General features: G+C 42.5%; 1 protein-coding gene and 1 long non-coding RNA gene across 2 annotated transcripts in view; both read right to left on the bottom strand.

Moving 5' to 3' along the window:
- LOC128700221 (organic cation transporter protein-like) overlaps positions 1-25,370 on the bottom strand; it is a 205,704-nt gene that overhangs the window by 42,855 nt on the left and 137,479 nt on the right. The gene's annotated exons all lie outside the window — the stretch shown is intronic.
- LOC138854920 (uncharacterized) lies at positions 822-6,795 on the bottom strand. Its single transcript, XR_011394094.1, has 2 exons — positions 6,083-6,795; positions 822-1,392 (listed from the first exon to the last, which is right to left on the bottom strand). It is a non-coding gene; the product is annotated as an uncharacterized lncRNA (long non-coding RNA).

The raw sequence follows: 25,370 nt of genomic DNA, 5'->3' as shown, positions 1-25,370 counted from the left end.
TCATCTTTGGTACCAACTGTCCTCAGGCCTAGCCACAAGCTAGGCCTCTCTGAAACCATACCCCGGCTGGGATTGAACCCGCGGTCAGAGAGTCTCAAAACTCCAGCCCGTCGCGTTAGCCACTAAACCATACCCCAGCCGGAATATTGCAAACAAACCATACCCCAGCCGGGGTATGGTTTGTTTGCAATCGTGTCATTACGATTTCGTGAGTCATGTTGACGGCAGTGAAGGGACTTGAGCTAGAGTTCGTCACGGCCACGCTAGCTGGAAAAACTTGCATTTGTGGTCACAGTGGTGCCTGTGCTAACCTTCCTATGGTGTAGAAATATACCTAGTTGGACGAATCTTATTGTGGCTAGCTGGTCTAGTGGCTAACGCGACGGGCTGGAGTTTTGAGACTCTCTGACCGCGGGTTCAATCCCAGCCTGGGTATGGTTTAACATAAGAACATAAGAATGGAGGAACACTGCAGAAGGCCTACTGGCCCATGCGAGGCAGGTCCTTATCAAAACGACTACTATCTAAAGCTTCCCTAGAAATAACTCCCGTACCCAATGACAACAACCAAACCCAGCCCCTCCCACTCATATATTTGTCCAGTCTCTTCTTAAAGCTACTCAAGGTCCTAGCCTCTATCACCCCACTGGGAAGACTGTTCCACGCATCTACAATTCTGTTAGAAAACCAGTACTTACCTATGTCCTTTCTAAATCTAAATTTATCCAACTTAAATCCATTATTCCTGGTTCTTACCTGGTTCGACACCCTCAGTACTTTATTAATATCTCCCTTGTTTATGCCCGTCATCCACTTATAAGAACATAAGAACATAAGAATGTAGGAACACTGCAGAAGGCCTACTGGCCCATACGAGGCAGGTCCTTATCAAAACGACATCTACCTAAAGCTACTCAAGAAACAACTCCCGCACCCCCCAACACCAATCAAACCCAGCCCCTCCCACTCATATATTTGTCCAGTCTCTTCTTAAAGCTACCCAAGGTCCTAGCCTCTATCACCCCACTGGGAAGACTGTTCCACGCATCTACAACTCTGTTAGAAAACCAGTACTTACCTATGTCCTTTCTAAATCTAAATTTATCCAACTTAAATCCATTATTCCTGGTTCTTACCTGGTTCGACACCCTCAGTACTTTATTAATGTCTCCCTTGTTTATGCCCGTCATCCACTTATACACTTCAATGATATCACCCCTCATTCTACGCCTCTCCAGAGAGTGGAGATTTAAGGCTTTAAGTCTATCTTCATACGGGAGGTTCCTTACACAGTAAATCATTTTAGTCATTCTTCTCTGTATGTTCTCTAATGAGTCTATGTCCATCCTGTAGTAAGGGGACCAAAACTGAGCAGCATAATCTAAATGAGGCCTCACTAGTGATGTATAGAGCTGTAAAATAACTTTTGGACTTCTGTTACTTATACTTCTTGAGATAAATCCAAGTAATCTGTTGGCCTTGTTGCGCACACTGAGGCACTGCTGTCTTGGCTTTAGATTTCTGCTTACCATGACTCCCAAGTCTTTTTCACATTCTGTATGACCAAGCTCTACTTCACCTAGATTATAGCTTCGAGGGTTATTTTCATTACCAAGGGCAAGTACCTTACACTTATCCACATTAAACTTCATCTGCCATTTCTCAGACCAAGACATTAATTTGTTCAAATCGTCCAGGAGTTCATTGATATCCTCCTCAGAGTGAATTATACGGCCTATCTTTGTATCATCAGCAAACTTACTCATGTCACTAGTAATCCCTTCATCAAGGTCATTAATGTAAATTACGAACAAGAGAGGGCCTAAAACTGATCCTTGATCCTCGGTACATCATCAGATGCAGCATTCTTCACCTGACCTCAGCCGGACTATAAATACTCGCGTTCCTTCCACCCCAGGTAGTTCTGTTTGTGACTTGAAAAAGCCCACTGTGTGGGCGAAACGTAGTCAATAAAGGATCACATTATACTGCATTTGTGTTTATATTGCCACTGATCCTTGTGGAACGCCACTAGTGACTAATCCCCATTCAGATTTCACTCCATTAATGGTAACTCTCTGCTTTCTATTGGTAAGCCATGCCTCAATCCATGCTAGAACTTTACCTCCTATACCATGAGCTGCCACTTTTCTTAAGAGTCTCTTGTGAGGTACTCTGTCGAAGGCTTTACTAAAATCCAAATAAACAATATCATATTCCTTATCACTGTCAACTGCCTCAAATGTTCTATTGAAGAACGTCAGTAAGTTTGTCAGGCAGGAACGACCTCTCGTGAATCCATGCTGAGATTCATTTATCAAGTTATGCTCTTCAAGGTGACTTCTGATAATGTCAGCTATAATTGATTCTAATAACTTGCCCACTATAGATGTCAGGCTTATTGGACGGTAATTTGAAGGAGTGGACTTATCCCCTGATTTGAATATAGGAACCACATTAGCCATCTTCCACATCTCTGGCACAACACTGGTAAGGATGGACGCATTGAATACACTCGTTAATGGCTGACTAAGCTCCATCTTGCATTCCTTAAGTACCCTTGAAAACAACTAATCGGGTCTCGGGGACTTATTTTGTTTCAGTTTGTCTATCTGTTTAATAACCATGTCCCTCGTGACAGTAATATTAGTTAACTTGAATTCATCAGGAACTAAATAATTGTTAATTAGTGGAATCTCATTTACATCTTCCTGTGTAAAAACTGACAAAAAATAGTCATTAAATAAGGAACACATTTCCAGTTCATTATCCGTCAGCTGTCCATTCCCAGATTTCAGAGGTCCTACTTTTTCCTTCATCTTCGTCCTATACTCAAGTCCCAATATGACTCAGTTTTTAGCAAGCCGCTAACCAGACTGAGAGTCGAAGACCAAAATGAATTTTTTATGAGAGAGCCACAAAATTTGACTAACACAAGCCTATCCGATGTTATCCTGACGCCAAATGACTTCGAACAGGCGATAAATGACATGCCCATGCACTCTGCCCCAGGGCCAGACTCATGGAACTCTGTGTTCATCAAGAACTGCAAGAAGCCCCTATCACGAGCCTTTTCCATCCTATGGAGAGGGAGCATGGACACGGGGGTCGTCCCTCAGTTACTAAAAACAACAGACATAGCCCCACTCCACAAAGGGGGCAGTAAAGCAACAGCAAAGAACTACAGACCAATAGCACTAACATCCCATATCATAAAAATCTTTGAAAGGGTCCTAAGAAGCAAGATCACCACCCATCTAGAAACCCATCAGTTACACAACCCAGGGCAACATGGGTTTAGAACAGGTCGCTCCTGTCTGTCTCAACTACTGGATCACTACGACAAGGTCCTAAATGCACTAGAAGACAAAAAGAATGCAGATGTAATATATACAGACTTTGCAAAAGCCTTCGACAAGTGTGACCATGGCGTAATAGCGCACAAAATGCGCGCTAAAGGAATAACAGGAAAAGTCGGTCGATGGATCTATAATTTCCTCACTAACAGAACACAGAGAGTAGTCGTCAACAGAGTAAAGTCCGAGGCAGCTACGGTGAAAAGCTCTGTCCCACAAGGCACAGTACTAGCTCCCATCTTGTTCCTCATCCTCATATCCGACATAGACAAGGATGTCAGCCACAGCACCGTGTCTTCCTTTGCAGATGACACCCGAATCTGCATGACAGTGTCTTCCATTGCAGACACTGCAAGGCTCCAGGCGGACATCAACCAAATCTTTCAGTGGGCTGCAGAAAACAATATGAAGTTCAACGATGAGAAATTTCAATTACTCAGATATGGTAAACATGAGGAAATTAAATCTTCATCAGAGTACAAAACAAATTCTGGCCACAAAATAGAGCGAAACACCAACGTCAAAGACCTAGGAGTGATTATGTCGGAGGATCTCACCTTCAAGGACCATAACATTGTATCAATCGCATCTGCTAGAAAAATGACAGGATGGATAATGAGAACCTTCAAAACTAGGGAGGCCAAGCCCATGATGACACTCTTCAGGTCACTTGTTCTATCTAGGCTGGAATATTGCTGCACTCTAACAGCACCTTTCAAGGCAGGTGAAATTGCCGACCTAGAAAATGTACAGAGAACTTTCACGGCGCGCATAACGGAGATAAAACACCTCAATTACTGGGAGCGCTTGAGGTTTCTAAACCTGTATTCCCTGGAACGCAGGAGGGAGAGATACATGATTATATACACCTGGAAAATCCTAGAGGGACTAGTACCAAACTTGCACACGAAAATCACTCACTACGAAAGCAAAAGACTTGGCAGACGATGCACCATCCCCCCAATGAAAAGCAGGGGTGTCACTAGCACGTTAAGAGACCATACAATAAGTGTCAGGGGCCCGAGACTGTTCAACTGCCTCCCAGCACACATAAGGGGGATTACCAACAGACCCCTGGCAGTCTTCAAGCTGGCACTGGACAAGCACCTAAAGACAGTTCCTGATCAGCCGGGCTGTGGCTCGTACGTTGGTTTGCGTGCAGCCAGCAGCAACAGCCTGGTTGATCAGGCGCTGATCCACCAGGAGGCCTGGTCACAGGCCGGGCCGCGGGGGCGTTGACCCCCGAAACTCTCTCCAGGTAAACTCCAGGTATACACTTGAAAGAACCCCTTTGGATTAGTCTTTGATTCATTAGCGACTCTAATTTCATAGTCACGTTTAGCCTTTCTAATCGCCTTTTTTACTTCTCTTTTAAGCTGAACATATTGGTCAGTAAGGTTAACCTCTCCTCTTCTGATGCGCCTATAAATTCCCCTTTTCTCCCTAATAGATGCTTTAGCCTCCTGTTAACCCATTTGGGATCGTTATTATTAGACCTAATTTCTCTCTGGGGAATGTATATACTCTGGGCACTGTGTACATTATTAAGAAAACAATCATAAAAGCAGATCCCTTCATATTCATAAGTATGATTATCGTCAATAAAATCATTAGCTAGATAACCCCAATCAAGATTAGACAGATGTTCCCTAAGTCCATTATAATCGGCAGAACGAAAATCGGGGATTTTTACTGTATTATCATTATTCTTGCATTCCCGATTAATGCTAAAGGTGATGGATTTGTGATCACTTGCGGCAAGCTCTTCAGTGATCTCCAGATTATTCACGAGTGTTTCCTTATTTGACAAGACTAGGTCTAGCAAATTATTACCCCTGGTAGGTTCAGTTACACTCTGTTTCAGAAAACAGTCCTGAACTGTTTCCATGAAGTCACTGGACTCTAGATTACCTATCAAAGAATTCCAGTCAATTTGGCTAAAGTTAAAGTCCCCTACTATGACTACGTTACTGTGTACAGAAACCCTAACAATTTCGTCCCAAAGAAGTCTCCCTCTATCGTGATCCAAGCCTGGAGGTCGGTATATTACACCTAGAATTAGTTTTTCTTGACCCTCCACGAACTCGACCCAAACAGACTCTGTTACTGCTCCATCTATTTTTATACCTGTTTTTATGCAACAATTAATATTTTCTCGAACATACAATGCAACTCCTCCCCCCTTCCCATTACATCTATCCACATTGAACAACTTAAATCCCTGAATATTACACTCAGCAGTCATATCCCGACTCTTTAAATCATACCACGTTTCAGTTAATGCAATGATATCAAAGTTACCAGCACATGCTACCAAACGTAGTTCATTAATTTTATTTCTTGCACTTCGACTGTTAGCATAAAATACCATCATATGTTTTTTCTTCTGCACATTTTTCCTATTCATCTTTGTTTTTACACAATTTCTGAAATTATCATTACCCAGAGTTACTCCATGACAGTTACTATTAAGATTCTTAATATCAGAGCATAAGTCAATATATCCATACTCATTATTAATCATTTCTAAACCCATACCTCTAACTAATCCTAGTTTAAAGTCCTAACAACCCCCTCAACTGAGTTAGCAAGAAAACCCACACCTGCCCTGGATAAGTGAACCCCATCCCTGGCATACATGTCATTTCGGCCATAGAAGTTGTCCCAGTTGTCAATGAATGGTACTGCATTATCCTTACAGTGTTTATCCAGCCAACAATTAATACCAATTGCTCTGGACAACCATTCATTACCAACACCTCTTCTTGGCAAAATGCCACATATAACAGGGCGCCCCCCCTTCTTCCTAATCATGTCTATAGCTGTCCTGAACTTTCTAACTAAATCCTCACTTCTACGCTTGCCTACATCATTGCCTCCAGCACTGAGGCAAATAATAGGATTGATCCCATTACCGTTCATGATGTTGTCAAGCCGGCTAACAATGTCCTCCATCCCAGCCCCAGGAAAGCATACCCTTTGTCTCCTACTCCTGTCCTTCAAGCAGAATGTCCTATCCATGTATCTAACCTGGCTATCCCCAACAACAACAATATTCTTACCTTCCTTGTTGTCGTTCGTCGTGACGATCCCAGTAGTAGACTCACATTCGTCGGGTAGCACCGAGAATGCGTTGGAGGTTTCCACGGGAGTTTCCACAGCAGTCTCTTTCTTCTTCATCGTTTCTGGCTTTCCATTCGTCTTCTTGATCGTCAACTTCGTCGTCCCCTGCTGTCCAGCCACTGACCACGATCCCTTCTTGACCTGAGGACTCGAAACAGGAGGACTACTACGAATCCTCTTGTTTTCCTCGGTCAATCGCCGTATCTCCATCTTCGCTGCCCTCAATTCTTCCTTAAGTTGCTGGTAAAGTTGCTCGATGGAGGGCATCTTGGTTCAGTCCACGGGAGCAAACAAGATACTTCTTCACAGAGTTAAGTACAGGTCAGCACTCTCCAGAGAGTGGAGATTTAAGGCTTTGAGTCTATCTTCATACGGGAGGTTCCTTACACAGTAAATCATTTTAGTCATTCTTCTCTGTATGTTCTCTAATGAGTCTATATCCATCCTGTAGTAAGGGGACCAAAACTGAGCAGCATAATCTAAATGAGGCCTCACTAGTGATGTATAGAGCTGTAAAATAACTTTTGGACTTCTGTTACTTATACTTCTTGAGATAAATCCAAGTAATCTGTTGGCCTTGTTGCGCACACTAAGGCACTGCTGTCTTGGCTTTAGATTTCTGCTTACCATGACTCCCAAGTCTTTTTCACATTCTGTATGACCAAGCTCTACTTCACCTAGATTATAGCTTCGAGGGTTATTTTCATTACCAAGGGCAAGTACCTTTCACTTATCCACATTGAACTTCATCTGCCATTTTTCAGACCAAGACATTAATTTGTCCAAATCGTCCTGGAGTTCATTGATATCCTCCTCAAAGTGAATATCAGATTCTTAATATCAGAGCATAAGTCAATATATCCATACCCGTTTTTAATCATTTCTAAACCCATACCTCTAACTAATCCTAGTTTAAAGTCCCAACAACCCCCTCAACTGAGTTAGCAAGAAAACCCACACCTGCCCTGGATAAGTGAACCCCATCCCTGGCATACATGTCATTTCGGCCATAGAAGTTGTCCCAGTTGTCAATGAATGGTACTGCATTATCCTTACAGTCTTTATCCAGCCAACAATTAATACCAATTGCTCTGGACAACCATTCATTACCAACACCTCTTCTTGGCAAAATACCACATATAACAGGGCACCCCCCCTTCTTCCTAATTATGTCTATAGCTGTCCTGAACTTTCTAACTAAATCCTCACTTCTATGCTTGCCTACATCATTGCCTCCAGCACTGAGGCAAATAATATAATTGATCCCATTACCGTTCATGATGTTGTCAAGCCGGCTAACAATGTCCTCCATCCCAGCCCCAGGAAAGCAAACCCTCTGTCTCCTACTCCTGTCCTTCAAGCAGAATGTCCTATCCATGTATCTAACCTGGCTATCCCCAACAACAACAATATTCTTACCTTCCTTGTTGTCGTTCGTCGTGACGATCCCAGTAGTCGACTCACATTCGTCGGGTAGCACCGAGAATGCGTTGGAGGTTTCCACAGGAGTTTCCACAGCAGTCTCTTTCTTCTTCATCGTTTCTGGCTTTCCATTCGTCTTCTTGATCGTCAACTTCGTCGTCCCCTGCTGTCCAGCCACTGACCACGATCCCTTCTTGACCTGAGGACTCGTGTCATTACGATTTCGAGAGTCATGTTAGGCCTTTCTGGTCTGCCATCCCCGCCCCAAGGGGGCAAATGGGAATGACAGTCTTATGAGCTAAAGGCTCGGGCTCTGGCACCTACCCTACCCTAGAAGGGTTAGGCATGGTATCGATCTGTGTTTCATGTTATTCTGTTTTATTTTATGTATTTGATTCATTCTTATATATGTAATTTATGCCTGAATGTGTCTATTCTTTTGTATCTGATGTTATAAATTGTATTGTGTTTTCACTTTACCTTATTTATGTCTTATTTTTTTGTGTTATACTAATAGTCTTTAAAAGTAAATTAATTTTTTATATGATTATATCATTGTAGGTGATGAATTTCTACTAGTATTTTTGTTAATTATGTCCCTTCCTATTTTTTTGTAAGATCTTCTATTTTTTATAACAGTATTTGTTGAGGCTTTTATTACTAAACCAGAAACATTCTTATGGGGTTTAGCAGCATCCAGGCCCCCTTAGGATATGCTGGAGATTTGCTAGAGCTAACCAACCAGGCGCCCCTGAAGATATACTTGAGACTTGCTAGAACCCCAAACCAGGCACCCTGAGGAAATGTCATAGAGTTACTAGAGTACTTGACAACCCTAGTCCTGGAGGATCAGACAAGGCCTGTGAGCTAGACCTGAAGGGGGCCGTCGGTCAAAAAATTGTAGCTCTTTTGTTTACCGTCCGATTTCCTCCGATTTTGGTGCACAAGACAAAGTGTTTTCACTCTTTCTTGAAAATATTTATCAAAAATATACCTCAAACAACAACTGAGAAAAGATTGAAAAAGGACTGATTAACTGAAAATGACCTTGTGGCCAAATTTATTCCTATATGGGACGACGTAAGGTTGTTTGGACACTTGGTGCCGAGAGAACAATGTTAATACGACTTTCTAAAGGTATAATGTCCTTGTGGAAATTATTTAATTTCCGAAGCTATAGTGCCTAATAAGTGTTTAATGTGTTGATTTTGGTCAAAATGTAATTGTATTTTGAATGGAACCAACTGGGTTCCCGCTGCGCCTGCGCAGATGTGTGGGGGTATAGGTCGAGCTGGGGCATGAGGAGGCGGCAGTGTTTTGAATGTAGTGAGGAAGCTGTGAAACATGGGATCAGGAAATTGGCGTTCACGGTGGCCTAAGGATTAATATAGGCTTCACTTCCTAATAGGAAGTGTCGTAACTGTTCCTGGTGAAGAGTGAGGGAACGTGATTTACGTGACCACCATAATAAAGTGGTAAAATGAGTGGATAATAGTAGGCCCGGGGGTGACGGGTGCGGCGCCGTGAAATGTGTCCAGGGGAAATTACCCGTGAGTTAATCCTCACTCATCGGTCTCAGATCTTAATGGAGTCACCTCTAATGTGTATAATAATTATGAGACGTTAAATCGTCTTGTGAATGGTAATGTAATCAGCGATAATAACAATAAGTTAAGAGAATGCGGGAAGTGAAATAAATCGCCCTGCTCCGAGTGAACGTGTGGTTCTCGTCCCGAGGATAGCGAAGTTATATGGAATCACGACTTCTAAACTGGGACAAACCAACGGATACCTCGTCCTGCTGGAAAAAGAACCGTGTCGGTGTAGCAGAACATCGAAATGAGATGGTGAATGGAGGAAATAAGGAGCATCAATCACCCACAGTTAAGTAACCTTTCTAGTTATAGCAGACTTATACTGGCCAGTTAGGTATGTTCTAATTGGATCGGTTATGGGTGATCCAGCCTCATCAAGTGACCACCAGAGAATATCTGGTAAGTGGTGGGATTATGTACAAGTGTTTTTCCTTGATGGATGTATCCATGTGTAACCTACACCCCCCCATCCTTCATTCAGTTAAACTAATATAATTTACACAGTCCACAATTAATTAGTAGCGCCGTACTTGAGGGTGCTACCCAATTTATACTGGTCTCGGATAGATATGGATAAGATTGTGAGGGTCGAGGGGCCACCTGCAGTGACCAGAGGTGGTTACATTTTCTCACATGTCTACACGGGTGACTACGGTAAACAATATAGTTGTTGTCTCCCAAGGAGATTACTAATATGCATGTAATGTTGAGGTATGTACAAGTAATCACCCCTATAAAATTTTCCATATCTGCCTGCTGGTCCTTCGAACTGGATGCAATCAGTGAAAAATTAATTAATTTAATTTCTTAATAATTAAGTGACTGATTGAAGAAAGTGGGTACAGGGTACACAAATTTAATCGGTCGTGTGGTGGATGATAATAAGTCCAATTAATTACTAGCACATGGGGGGCTAGGATTTATACAAGATTAAAGTGCAAGAATTACTCTCACAAGGTGTCTACTTAAGTTGTATAATTGGTGATTATTAATTCCCTAACCATGGCTGGGTCTGAAGAAGTTAGTGCAGCTGGCAAGTCCATGGATGCCAAAGCAAAGAAAGCGTCACTACAAGCTCGGAAGGGTCATGTTACTAAATCATACAACAAGTGTATGGAGTTAATGAGACAAGAAACGGTAAACCCTGATGAATTAAAGCTACACCTAGATGCCTTAGAAAGTAGATATGAGTCATATAAATTGTGGTATAAGGACTGTGAGAGCGATCTTCTGGTGAATTGTGCAGATGATGCTGAAAGGGAGCGGCTGCTGGATCAATATTATGAAGTGGAGGACAACATTGTGTCCTGCAAAACTAAGGATTTATAGAAGGTAAAGGGTGTAAACAATGTTGTTGGTCAACCTAGTAAGGAAAATCAGAGGCGTCTACCAAAACTCCCAGAATTATGCATGCCTGTGTTTAATCCGGGAGAAAACTGGGAGGAGTTTTGGTCTATCTTTAAAGCAGTCGTACATGATAGGAGTGATCTTGCAAGTGTTACCAAATTATGCTATTTAAAGGGACAAGTAAGGGGAGATGCGCATGTTCTCATACAAGCATTCCCAAATGTGGGTGACTCCTATAGTGAGGCAGTTGACTAGTTGGAGGTCACTTACGGTAACTTGGAGCAAAGTAGGCTGGATCTAGTAGCTAATTTGGCTAGTTTGAAGACTCCAGATCACAACCACAACAGCTTACAGTAATTTAGGATCAAACTAGAAAGCACTCTTAAGACCTTGAGTAATAAATCTGATCTGGAGGGAGCAGAGTGGTTGTTGAGTGCCTTGATTCAGAATAAATTGAACCACAAGACAGTAGAGTGGCTATCTAACAGATATCACAAGGGTTACTTCGGGTTGGAAGAAATAAGAGTGGGCCTGCAGGAGCTAATTGTCCAACAGCAGACCAGCCAACCCATTACCTCTAGGAATACCACGTCTACAGACCCCAGTGCACCTGTCAAGTTCCACAAAAGGAAACTTTATCCCAATATCAATAATCATAAGTCACCTACTAAACGGGGTTACGTAGGCACATATCAAGTGACAGGGGCCAGTAATAGTGGTTCTCCACATCAAAGCAAGAGGAGGAAGTACCACAATAAGGGTAGCCCAGTTGATAAGACGTCAGGCAAAGAAAGGAGAGATTGTATCTTCTGCAACGGTACTCATTTCTCTAAGAACTGTAATGCCTATAATTCATGGGATGTTAAAGTGGAAAGATTAGAAGAGCTCGCTAGATGTATCAGGTGTCTAGGAAATCATAATGTAAGGGATTGCCGTGCTAACTTGCACCATTGTTATCAGTGTAACAAGGGAAGACACCACATAGCTATGTGTAAGGGCGGATCTAATCGTAATGATGGTAACAATAGTACTGCTGATAGTGATAATAACCCGGACACAACAGTAGCCAACGTAAAGATTGCAGCTAAGGTCGGTAATGATGGCCTAGCTGAGGTAGCTTTACCTGTGTTGGATGTGGTGATTAATGATAAACGGCGTAAATCCAAAACTGTAACAGCATTACTGGATCAGGGATCACACGTAATTGCCTTAATGGGATGAAGGTACAAATGGGAGATCCTGCTATACTCAAGTTATCTGGCTTTCTCTCGAATAAGAAGGCCCAGTCATACGACACTGTTTATGTAACTGTCAGGCTGGGCAATGAGAGAAAACGTATTAATGCTGTAATTGTGGATAGGCTCCCAGAGAAAATGTTTACAATAGGGCTTGGTAACGCTACTGAAAGGCTTTCAAGTAAGGTAAATTTGGCACCTTCTGGTGTAAATAATGATTCTGTGGGGCCAATAGATATTTCGATTGGTAGTGACCATTATGCCACCTTTGTAAAGGGTATGACAAAGAAATGCGGAGTCACCCTTCTAAGGACCGCAGGAGGTCACGTGATGTATGGCAGGCTTCCTCGCACTGATAATGAATGACTGGAGGAAGCCATAATTACAGTTACGGTGTGTCTTACTCATGAAATATCACTCCAGTATAAATATACTTCAATAGAGGATGAAGTTGAACCTGTGTATAAATTATGGGAATTGGACAGCATAGGGATCAATGTAAATGAAGAAAGTCCAGATGATTCCTTTACTCAAGAACAATACCAGAAGGATGTTAAATTTGAATCTGGACAATACTGAGTGAGACTTCCGTGGAAGCTGAACCATCCAGACCTACCAACTAATTACCGGATGGTGAATGGACAATTAAAGGCTCAGCTCCACGAACTGAGCAAGACACCAGAACTGTTGACTGCTTACGATGATATAATTAATGAGTAGTTAAATAATAAATTCATAGAGGAGGTACCTCCCGAGCAAGCCCAGATTTATGGTCACTATTTGCCACATCACGGAGTGAAGAAGGATTCTAAGACCACTCCTCTGAGGATTGTGTTTAATTGTAGTGCCAGGAGTAACAAAAATGTACCTAGTTTGAATGACTGTTTGATGACAGGTCCGTCGTTGACGGAAAAACTGGGAGACATATTATTAAACTTCAGGGTTAAGAATTATGCCTTTACGGTGGACATAAGTAAAGCTTTCCTGAGAGTGGGTCTGCAGGAGGCTGACCGGGATTGCACTAGGTTCTTATGGCCCGAGAATCCTAGTGACCCACTTAGTCCCCTGAAGACTTTTCGCTTCAGGATTGTATTGTTTGGTGCTACCTCCAGTCCATTCCTACTCCAGGCAACGATAAATGCACACCTTAAGCGTATGGGTGGTCCATTGAGTGGAGTAATGGGTAAACAATTTTATGTGGACAATTTCCTGGGGGTGACGTCTACTGAAGAGGAACTAATGAGCATATATGAAAGGGCTAATGAAATAATGCAAGGTGCAAATATGCCCCTGAGGGAATGGAACAGTAATTCGTCCAGTTTAAGGGCTCAAATAAATAAAGACAACCCTGGAGTTGAAGTGTCTAAATATAGTAATGTGCTGGGACTGACTTGGGACACAGAGAGAGACTTGTTATCGTTCAAGTCTAATAACTACAGCATGCCCAATAAATTAACCAAGAGAGTCTTGCGGAAATTTCAAAATGCTTCGATCCACTAGGCTTAGTGTTACCACTTACAATAAGAGGAAAATTTGTAGATGAATGGTTCATAGAACCGACATGTTGATAAATTAGACACATGTGTCTAATTTATCAACATGTCGGTTCTCTGAACCATTCATCTACAAACCTGTCAGACACTGCAACTTCTTGGGATCTTAATACTTGGGAATTCTTCGCTTGCCTAATTCTTGGGCACGACCTACTTCCACATTGAACAAATGTGACACCGCCTATGACTGCTGCACCTCTCCTACCAACGGTTTATAAGCTCCTTCTCCGCATGTATGCCGTATTCTATTCAAGATTGATGGACTGACCACATCGACTCAAGGTTGAGGGACTGATTACCTCATTCTATTCCTGTTCTTCAAGATTCTCCTTTGTATGGACTGATGAAGCCACTGTGTGGCGAAACGTTTCCTCAATAAAGATACCCAAGAGTTGCACATGTGTCTAATTTATCAAGAGGAAAATTGTTGATACAAGAAGCATGGAAGCTTAAGTGTGCTTGGGATGAAACCCTACCTGAGGAATTTGTTGAAAGGTGGGAAGAACTAATAGGTGAATATGTAAAATTACCAATGTTGGAGTTCCCACGTAATGTGGCCAGTCAAGATGGAGAAAATGTACTCCACATTTTTTGCGATGCTTCGAAATTAGCATATGGAGCAGTCGCTTACCTTCAATGTAATAGTGCCATTTCTCTTGTTATGTCTAAGGCTAAGGTGGCTCCAATCAAATCACGTACCTTACCTCAGTTGGAATTAACGACCATTTATGTAGGTGTCAAATTAGCCAATTATATAAGAAATAAATTGCGAGAGATAAATGTCAGCGACACCGTAATTTGGTCTGATAACGAGGTATCCTTACAATGGATTCGTAATGGTAACAGTAAGATTGTGTATGTACAAAACAGAGTCGCTGAAATCAATCAAATGCAGGAGAAATATAACAGTTTGGGTCAGCATATGTTAACCTTTAATCAAATCCCTGGTGACGAGAATCCAGCTGACTTCTTGTCTCGAGGCTTGACTTATGAAAAATTTGTGGGTGCTTTATCGTGGTTTAAAGGGCCAAGTTGGCTGTTGGACAAAATTAACTGGCCAGTGCAAAAGGCACATATTGCTCCTGTCGAAATTATGGTGAGCACCGCTCCAGTCAGTAGTCCCTCCTTAGCCATTGACATGAATAGGTATTCTTCCTTACCCAAGCTGATTAGCGTGAAAAGGTTAGTGTTTAAATTTATAAATAAGATGAATATCTCATATAATTTTCCCCATCCCCTGAAATACTGGCTACAGAGGGTACAAGAAGAAACCTACAGGGATGAGATTAAATTAATGATGGACGGAAAAATTGTGAAAGGCTCAATAATAGAAAAGCTGGGGCTGTATTTAGAGGATGATGTAATTAGGTGCAGAGGCAGGTTACAAAATGCTGAATTGGGGGAATATGCTAAGCACCCTATCTTGCTGCCCAAAACTTATCACCTGACAACCTTGATTGTCTTTAATGCCCATAATAACGTGATGCACGGTGGGGTACAGGATACCTTAAACTGTATTCGGGAAACCTTCTGGATTCCACAAGGACGGCAAAGTGTAAAAAGGGTTATCAAGTCGTGTGTAATATGTCGCCGGGTGGATGCCAGAACCTACATGTACCCAGGTCCTCCACCATTGCCCAAGGAATGCGTGCAGTTGGTAAAACCATTTGATGTGACCGGAGTGGACTATATTGGGCCAATCATTTTAACAGGTACTTCAGATGGTGTTCCCTTGAAGGTGTATGTATGTCTATTTACTTGTACAGCTACTAGGGTTGTTCATCTAGAAGTGGCTCAGGACTTGTCTGCAGAACAGTTCATACAGCTGTTCCGGAAATTTGCAGCTAGGAGATCCTGTCCAAGATTGATGATCTCAGATAATGCCACCAATTTTGTAGCGGGTGCTCAACACTTGATGGAATTAAATAAGAGTGATGATGTACAGTCTTTGTTGACCCAGCGAGGGTGTGTCTGGAAATTTATTACTCCCAGAGCCCCTTGGCAGGGAGGACTGTACGAAAGAATGATAGGTACAGTGAAAAGATGTCTTCGTAAGGTGCTACACAGGAAGAGAATTAATTTGGAGGAATTCCGTGCAATGGAGGCAGAGAATTGGGTAAACAATCGCCCTCTGTCATACATGAGCGACACTTCTGATGCGGAGATCCTAACTCCCTCTCACCTAATATGCGGACGAAGGTTAGAAGCTGCACCTATCTATAGAGATAATCCCGAGGGAAGTGATGAGGATTACAATAACGTGACTGTGTTGAGTGACAAGTTCATGATGTTAAATAAGGTAATTATTCATTGGTCTGATGTGTGGCGTAAAGAATATCTTCTTACACTACGTGAACACTTTTATGGTGCACCAGAGGCAGTAAACCGACATAACATTCAACCAGGTGACAGTGTGTTAATTGATGCTGAACAGCATCGAACATTGTGGCTTCTGGGCAAGGTAGTTACATTATACCCAGATGCACAAGGTGTTGTCAGAAACGTCAAAGTGTTGTGTCACGGTCAGGAAAGTTTGCGTACCATTAATAAATTAATTCCCTTAGAATTAAATGGTGTTCAATCCAGTGCAGATGGAAATCTAAGGGAAAATGACACGAGTCATATTGAAGACACTGACCGAGTAATGCAAGAAGAAATTGTAGTAAGACCCACTAGGAAAACAGCAGCGCAATCCAGAAAGGGCTGGAATTGTCTCCTGGAGGAAGACGCAATTTAAGTCGTCAAAGGGGGCAGTAAAGCAACAGCAAAGAACTACAGACCAATAGCACTAACATCCCATATCATAAAAATCTTTGAAAGGGTCCTAAGAAGCAAGATCACCACCCATCTAGAAACCCATCAGTTATACAACCCAGGTCAACATGGGTTTAGAACAGGTCGCTCCTGTCTGTCTCAACTATTGGATGACTACGACAAGGTCCTAAATGCACTAGAAGACAAAAAGAATGCAGACGTAATATATACAGTCTTTGCAAAAGCCTTCGACAAGTGTGACCATGGCGTAATAGCGCACAAAATGCGTGCTAAAGGAATAACAGGAAAAGTCAGTCGATGGATCTATAATTTCCTCACTAACAGAACACAGAGAGCAGTCGTCAACAGAGTAAAGTCCGAGGCAGCTACGGTGAAAAGCTCTGTTCCACAAGGCACAGTACTCGCTCCCATCTTGTTCCTCATCCTCATATCCGACATAGACAAGGATGTCAGCCACAGCACAGTGTCTTCCTTTGCAGATGACACCCGAATCTGCATGACAGTGTCTTCCATTGCAGACACTGCAAAGCTCCAGGCGGACATCAACCAAATCTTTCAGTGGGCTGCAGAAAACAATATGAAGTTCAACGATGAGAAATTTCAATTACTCAGATATGGTAAACATGAGGAAATTAAATCTTCATCAGAGTACAAAACAAATTCTGGCCACAAAATAGAGCGAAACACCAACGTCAAAGACCTGGGAGTGATCATGTCGGAGGATCTCACCTTCAAGGACCATAACATTGTATCAATCGCATCTGCTAGAAAAATGACAGGATGGATAATGAGAACCTTCAAAACTAGGGAGGCCAAGCCCATGATGACACTCTTCAGGTCACTTGTTCTATCTAGGCTGGAATATTGCTGCACACTAACAGCACCTTTCAAGGCAGGTGAAATTGCCGACCTAGAAAATGTACAGAGAACTTTCACGGCGCGCATAACGGAGATAAAACACCTCAATTATTGGGAGCGCTTGAGGTTCCTAAACCTGTATTCCCTGGAACGCAGGAGGGAGAGATACATGATTATATACACCTGGAAAATCCTAGAGGGACTAGTACCGAACTTGCACACGAAAATCACTCACTACGAAAGCAAAAGACTTGGCAGACGATGCAACATCCCCCCAATGAAAAGCAGGGGTGTCACTAGCACGTTAAGAGACCATACAATAAGTGTCAGGGGCCCGAGACTGTTCAACTGCCTCCCAGCACACATAAGGGGGATTACCAACAGACCCCTGGCAGTCTTCAAGCTGGCACTGGACAAGCACCTAAAGTCAGTTCCTGATCAGCCAGGCTGTGGCTCGTACGTTGGTTTGCGTGCAGCCAGCAGCAACAGCCTGGTTGATCAGGCTCTGATCCACCAGGAGGCCTGGTCACAGACCGGGCCGCGGGGCGTTGACCCCCGAAACTCTCTCCAGGTAAACTCCAGGTAACAACGACTTCCGCCCGGCCGCAGTGTGGAAATTATTTAATTTCCGAAGCTATAGTGCCTAATAAGTGTTTAATGTGTTGATTTGGGTCAAAATGTATTTGTATTTTGAATGGAACTAACTGGGTTCCCACTGCGCCTGCGCAGATGTGTGGGGGTATAGGCCGAGCTGGGGCACGAGGAGGCGGCAGTGTTTTGAATGTAGTGAGGAAGCTGTGAAACATGGGATCAGGAAATTGGCGTTCACGGCGGCCTAAGGATTAATATAGGCCTCACTTCCTAATAGGAAGTGTCGTAACTGTTCCTGGTGAAGAGTGAGAGAACGTGATTTACGTGACCATCATAATAAAGTGGTAAAATGAGTGGATAATAGTAGGACTGGGGATGACGGGTACGCCACCATGAAATGTGTCGAGGGGAAATTACCCGTGAGTTAATCCTCACTCATCGGTCTCAGATCTTAATGGAGTCACCTCTAATGTGTATAATAATTATGAGACGTTAAATCGTCTTGTGAATGGTAATGTAATCAGTGATAATAACATTAAGTTAAGAGAATGCAGGAAGTGAAATAAATCGCCCTGCTCCGAGTGAACGCATGGTTCTCGTCCCGAGGATAGCGAAGTTTTATGGAATCACTACTTTTAAACCGGGACAAACCAACGGATACCTCGTCCTGCTGGAATAAGAACCGTGTCGGTGTAGCAGGACATCGAAATGAGATGGTAAATGGAGGAAATAAGGAGCATCAATCACCCACAGTTAAGTAACCTTTCTAGTTATAGCAGACTGATACTGGCCAGTTAGGTATGTTGTAATTGGATACGTTATGAGTGATCCAGCTACATCAAGTGACCACCAGAGAATATCTGGTAAGTGGTGGGATTATGTACAAGTGTTTTTCCTTGATGGGTGTATCCATGTGTAACCTACCCCCCCCTCCCTTCATTCAGTTAAACTAATATAATCTATACAGTCCACAATTAATTAGTAGCGCCGTACTTGAGGGTGTTACCCAATTTATACTGGTCTCGGATAGATATGGATAAGATTGTGAGGGTCGAGGGGCCACCTGCAGTGACCAGAGGTGGTTAAGTTTTCTCACATGTCTACACGGGTGACTACGGTAAACAATATAGTTGTTGTCTCCCAAGGAGATTACTCGTATGCATGTAATGTTGAGGTATGTACAAGTAATCACCCCTATAAAATTTTCCATAGTCCTCTAAATGTCTTATCTTTATTTCACAAAAAAATAAAGTTTGTTAGTTCTAGGAATGTTGCAAAATATCTGCCCTTTACTTCCACATAAATCCAAAATAATTGAAATATTTCCCAAAATATACGGGCTGGAGTTTTGAGACTCTCTGACCGCGGGTTCAATCCCGGCCGGGGTATGGTTTATACCTTTAGTAATTAAAGAAATCATTATTTTACAATTTCTGTGAATATTATTCCATTTAATTAATTAATAAAGGAAGAATTATGGATATTTATGGATATTTATATATTTATATATACATATATATATATATATATATATATATATATATATATATATATATATATATATATATATATATATATATATATATATATAAATATATATATATATATATACCTGGAGTTTACCTGGAGAGAGTTCCGGGGGTCAACGCCCCCGCGGCCCGGTCTGAGACCAGGCCTCCTGGTGGATCAGAGCCTGATCAACCAGGCTGTTGCTGCTGGCTGCACGCAAACCAACATACGAGCCACAGCCCGGCTGATCCGGAACTGACTTTAGGTGCTTGTCCAGTGCCAGCTTGAAGACTGCCAGGGGTCTGTTGGTAATCCCCCTTATGTGTGCTGGGAGGCAGTTGAACAGTCTCGGGCCCCTGACACTTATTGTATGGTCTCTTAACGTGCTAGTGACACCCCTGCTTTTCATTGGGGGGATGGTGCATCGTCTGCCAAGTCTTTTGCTTTCGTAGTGGGTGATTTTCGTGTGCAAGTTCGGTACTAGTCCCTCTAGGATTTTCCAGGTGTATATAATCATGTATCTCTCCCTCCTGCGTTCCAGGGAATACAGGTTTAGGAACCTCAAGCGCTCCCAATAATTGAGGTGTTTTATCTCCGTTATGCGCGCCGTGAAAGTTCTCTGTACATTTTCTAGGTCGGCAATTTCACCTGCCTTCAAAGGTGCTGTTAGTGTGCAGCAATATTCCAGCCTAGATAGAACAAGTGACCTGAAGAGTGTCATCATGGGCTTGGCCTCCCTAGTTTTGAAGGTTCTCATTATCCATCCTGTCATTTTTCTAGCAGATGCGATTGATACAATGTTATGGTCCTTGAAGGTGAGATCCTCCGACATGATCACTCCCAGGTCTTTGACGTTGGTGTTTCGCTCTATTTTGTGGCCAGAATTTGTTTTGTACTCTGATGAAGATTTAATTTCCTCATGTTTACCATATCTGAGTAATTGAAATTTCTCATCGTTGAACTTCATATTGTTTTCTGCAGCCCACTGAAAGATTTGGTTGATGTCTGCCTGGAGCTTTGCAGTGTCTGCAATGGAAGACACTGTCATGCAGATTCGGGTGTCATCTGCAAAGGAAGACACGGTGCTGTGGCTGACATCCTTGTCTATGTCGGATATAAGGATGAGGAACAAGATGGGAGCGAGTACTGTGCCTTGTGGAACAGAGCTTTTCACCGTAGCTGCCTCGGACTTTACTCTGTTGACGACTACTCTCTGTGTTCTGTTAGTGAGGAAATTATAGATCCATCGACCGACTTTTCCTGTTATTCCTTTAGCACGCATTTTGTGCGCTATTACGCCATGGTCACACTTGTCGAAGGCTTTTGCAAAGTCTGTATATATTACATCTGCATTCTTTTTGTCTTCTAGTGCATTTAGGACCTTGTCGTAGTGGTCCAATAGTTGAGACAGACAGGAGCGACCTGTTCTAAACCCATGTTGCCCTGGGTTGTGTAACTGATGGGTTTCTAGATGCGTGGTGATCTTGCTTCTTAGGACCCTTTCAAAGATTTTTATGATATGGGATGTTAGTGCTATTGGTCTGTAGTTCTTTGCTGTTGCTTTACTGCCCCCTTTGTGGAGTGGGGCTATGTCTGTTGTTTTTAGTAACTGTGGGACGACCCCCGTGTCCATGCTCCCTCTCCATAGGATGGAAAAGGCTCGTGATAGGGGCTTCTTGCAGTTCTTGATGAACACAGAGTTCCATGAGTCTGGCCCTGGGGCAGAGTGCATGGGCATGTCATTTATCGCCTGTTCGAAGTCATTTGGCGTCAGGATAACATCGGATAGGCTTGTGTTAATCAAATTTTGTGGCTCTCTCATAAAAAATTCATTTTGATCTTCGACTCTCAGTCTGGTTAGCGGCTTGCTAAAAACTGAGTCATATTGGGACTTGAGTAGCTCACTCATTTCCTTGTTGTCATCTGTGTAGGACCCATCTTGTTTAAGTAGGGGCCCAATACTGGACGTTGTTCTCGATTTTGATTTGGCATAGGAGAAGAAATACTTTGGGTTTCTTTCGATTTCATTTATGGCTTTTAGTTCTTCCCGCGATTCCTGACTCCTAAAGGATTCTTTTAGCTTAAGTTCGATGCTTGCTATTTCTCTGACCAGTGTCTCCCTACGCATTTCAGATATATTGACCTCTTTTAGCCGCTCTGTTATTCTTTTCCGTCGCCTGTAAAGGGAGCGCCTGTCTCTTTCTGTTTTACATCTACTCCTCCTTTTTCTTAGAGGAATAAGCCTTGTGCATACATCGAGTGCCACCGAGTTAATCTGTTCTAGGCATAAGTTGGGGTCTGTGTTGCTTAGTATATCTTCCCAGCTTATATCGGTTAGGACTTGGTTTACTTGGTCCCACTTTATGTTTTTGTTATTGAAGTTGAATTTGGTGAATGCTCCCTCGTGACTAATCTTATTATGTCGGTCTGGGGCTCCGCGCATACATGACTGAACCTCAATTATGTTGTGATCTGAGTATATTGTTTTTGATATGGTGATATTTTTTATCAGATCATCATTGTTAGTGAAGATGAGGTCTAGTGTATTCTCCAGTCTAGTAGGCTCTATTATTTGCTGGTTTAAATTGAATTTTGTGCAGAGATTTAAAAGCTCGCGTGAGTGTGAGTTTTCATCAGAGCTGCCTCCTGGTGTTATTACTGCAACAATATTATTTGCTATATTCCTCCATTTTAGGTGCCTTAAGTTGAAATCCCCCAGGAGCAAGATGTTGGGTGCAGGAGCTGGAAGGTTTTCCAGACAGTGGTCAATTTTTAACAGCTGTTCCTGGAATTGCTGGGATGTTGCATCCGGAGGCTTGTAGACTATCACAATGACTAGGTTTTGGTTCTCGACCTTTACTGCTAAAACTTCCACTACATCATTTGAGGCATTTAGCAGTTCTGTGCAAACAAGTGACTCTGCAATGTACAGGCCAACCCCCCCCCTTTTGCCTGTTCACTCTGTCACATCTGTATAGGTTGTAACCTGGGATCCATATTTCGTTGTCCAAGTGATCCTTTATGTGGGTCTCAGTGAAAGCCGCGAACATTGCCTTTGCCTCTGCAAGCAGTCCACGGATGAAAGGTATTTTGTTGTTTGTTGCTGGCTTTAGACCCTGTATATTTGCAAAGAAGAATGTTATCGGACTGGTGGTATTGTTGGTACTGGGGGGTGATTTTTTTTCCGGCATTAGTATCTGTATCTGTTGGTTTGGAGTGGAGGCCATCGACTGTGGTTCCACTCCAGGAATGACTGGATTTGGTGTACGATTTCTGCCATTTCCTGCCAGTTTTTTTTCCTTCCTGGCACTAAAAAACCTCTCCCTCTTGAGTGGCTGTGGCTACCCAGGTTTTCCCATGGCCTGGATGTTTTGTATCTTTTTGTCCCCTTTAGATGGTATGCCTGGCAATTTAAGTTATAGCACAGTCTTTCCTGTACTGAAGAGGTACACAGTTCAGGGTGAAAAAGCTTACAGGAAGGGAGTTTGCATTTTCCTGTTGTCATATGGGCATGGCATTTCCTAGGGTGGTCATAGTTGCACGTCCCATCTGTTTTTCCAGATTTCCCATGCCAGCAGATACCGAGTGCATAGTATGTGCACAGGCTTGGTTTCCGTTTGCCTTGGGTTTCTGTGACTATTCCCTGTTGGTGCATGTTTCCCTGTCTTACTTCTATCCTCCCTAGCACCAACAATGGAGCTCCCACCATTTGTTTTTGGTAATATATCCTCACTATTGCTAGTGGAGTCCTCTTGTTTGCTATTTCCTGCGGTATTTCTAGTTTGCAATATTGGTTTTATCTTATCTTTGACTACACTTGTTTCCCTACTATGGCTCCTGTCCCCTATGCGGTCATTCATATGTATTCCTTCCTGCGTATAATTCCCGACTACCTGGACAAAATCTCCAGCTTCACCATTACTGTCTCCCAGGACAGCATCTCCAGCTTCCCCATTACTGTCTCCCAGGACAGCATCTCCAGCTTCACCATTACTGTCTCCCAGGACAGCACCTCCAGCTTCACCATTACTGTCTCCCAGGACAGCACCTCCAGCTTCCCCATTACTGTCTCCCAGGACAGCACTATCAGCCCCCCATTTACTGACTACCAGGACATCATCTCCAGCCTTACAGTTTCTGACTACATGGCCAGTATCAAGGGCAGTACCATTCAGCCCGGACTTTTTATGTTCCCATCTGTTGTAGAAAGCTTCCAGGTTTTCTATGAAAGCAGCTTTGATGTTGACCTCTTTTAATACCCTTGTGATTTTAGTCCACAGATTTATCTCATTTGGGCATACCCAAAAACACTTCCCTGTTTTAATACTGCTTGTAGCTAGTTCTTGGATATCTGCACAAGGGGCGTGACACCAATTTCCACAGAAATGACAATTTATGCATGTGGAAGCCCGTTTGTTTGACTGACCACAGACTACACACAGCTTCATAATGATTTGAATGGTTGATTTACTGCAATTCTACTAGCAACCTCTTGAATATTCTATTAATAACCTGCTAGGTGGTGCACAACGAAACCGTTTGAAACCAGTCCAGGGTTCGGACCAGTCAAGGGTTCGGACCAGTCAAGGGTTCGGACCAGTCAAGGGTTCGGACCAGTCTATCTGATCTGATCAGTGGGTCACTTATTTAAACCATACTGGTCGGTGATTTGAGCTAACACATGAAGGATCTACTGGAAATTATCTACCCGAGTAATATGTGATTTGATTGATACAAAAGTATAACTTGCGTGTTGAAGAGCCGGTGACTGCTGGCACTCCTACAATGACGAACGGTCGAGCCTCCACCTTTGTTTATCAATCGCTGTATCTAGCTTCTCTATTTTTTTTTTTTTCCGTCTCCACCACAATAAATGCTATATTATCACTATAGTTGACTGGTGCAAATTTTGGAGGAAGGGCGCTTTTTCTGTAGTAATAATTGCTTCTCGTTGTGTATATTGCGACCGCTGGTAACTACAGGTTATATGAAATTCACAGTAACGTCTGGTATTTCAAGAAAAAGAAACTAATGAAAGTCACTCCACTTCACTAAGTACCATTATAATACTGGTTAGTTGCTACTACAACACTGTATTCTGCTATTCACTGGTATCACTAGATTATATGCGAGTACACTAGCAGGCCAGGAAGATTATTAAAAACAGCTGACCTGTGGTAAGTTTCTGGCGACTTCTGGCACCTGCCTCTATAGGCTTATCACTTCATTTACAAATTCACCTGTTTTCAAATGACACTTTAGCCTTTATCATCAATATACTAGGGAGCCACTGTAGTATACACTATACACTATGTATACTCAATGTTTTCAGGGAGACTTTCTTTCCTCTGACACAAAGTTCAATATTATTATTTTTCCACACGGGACAGGCCTATGATTCCCCTCTGGCAGTAAACTCTGCTAGGAAGTGCACACTAATTCTCCTTTTTTTACTCAGTATATAATGTTTTCCGCCCAAGATTGGTTCCAGGCGCTAGAGGGATGTATCGTATAGGATCAATGTTTGTGTATATTTCGCCTGCTCTTGCGAATTCCTAATATATATATATATATATATATATATATATATATATATATATATATATATATATATATATATATATATATATATATATATATATATATATAGGCGAAATTATTTACACACAGTGTCTCTACGTTAAGAGTAGGACTCGAACCTGCAAACTCTGTATCAGAGTGCACAGTACTTCACCACAGAGCCATACCCCAGATAAGCATGGGAGCCTAGCCGGAGCTAGACGATGTTACCCCATACCTCATACCCCGGAGCACCAAACTTGTTTTCAAAGTTATTTCTTCAAATCCTGCCACACGCAGTAGACAATGAAAGAAATTTGAAATGCTTAGTAATTTGCAAATGGGCGAAAATGGGGTCAAGCTCCACGGTAAAGTAGTGTACTCTGATACAGAGTCTGGAGGCATCCACACCACCGTTTGTCCTCTGATGATGGGTACATCACTTAC

The sequence above is a fragment of the Cherax quadricarinatus genome, chromosome 74, assembly GCF_038502225.1.
Source record: "Cherax quadricarinatus isolate ZL_2023a chromosome 74, ASM3850222v1, whole genome shotgun sequence".
In the NCBI taxonomy this organism is placed as follows: domain Eukaryota; kingdom Metazoa; phylum Arthropoda; class Malacostraca; order Decapoda; family Parastacidae; genus Cherax; species Cherax quadricarinatus.
This window is presented reverse-complemented; position numbering and strand designations above follow the sequence as displayed.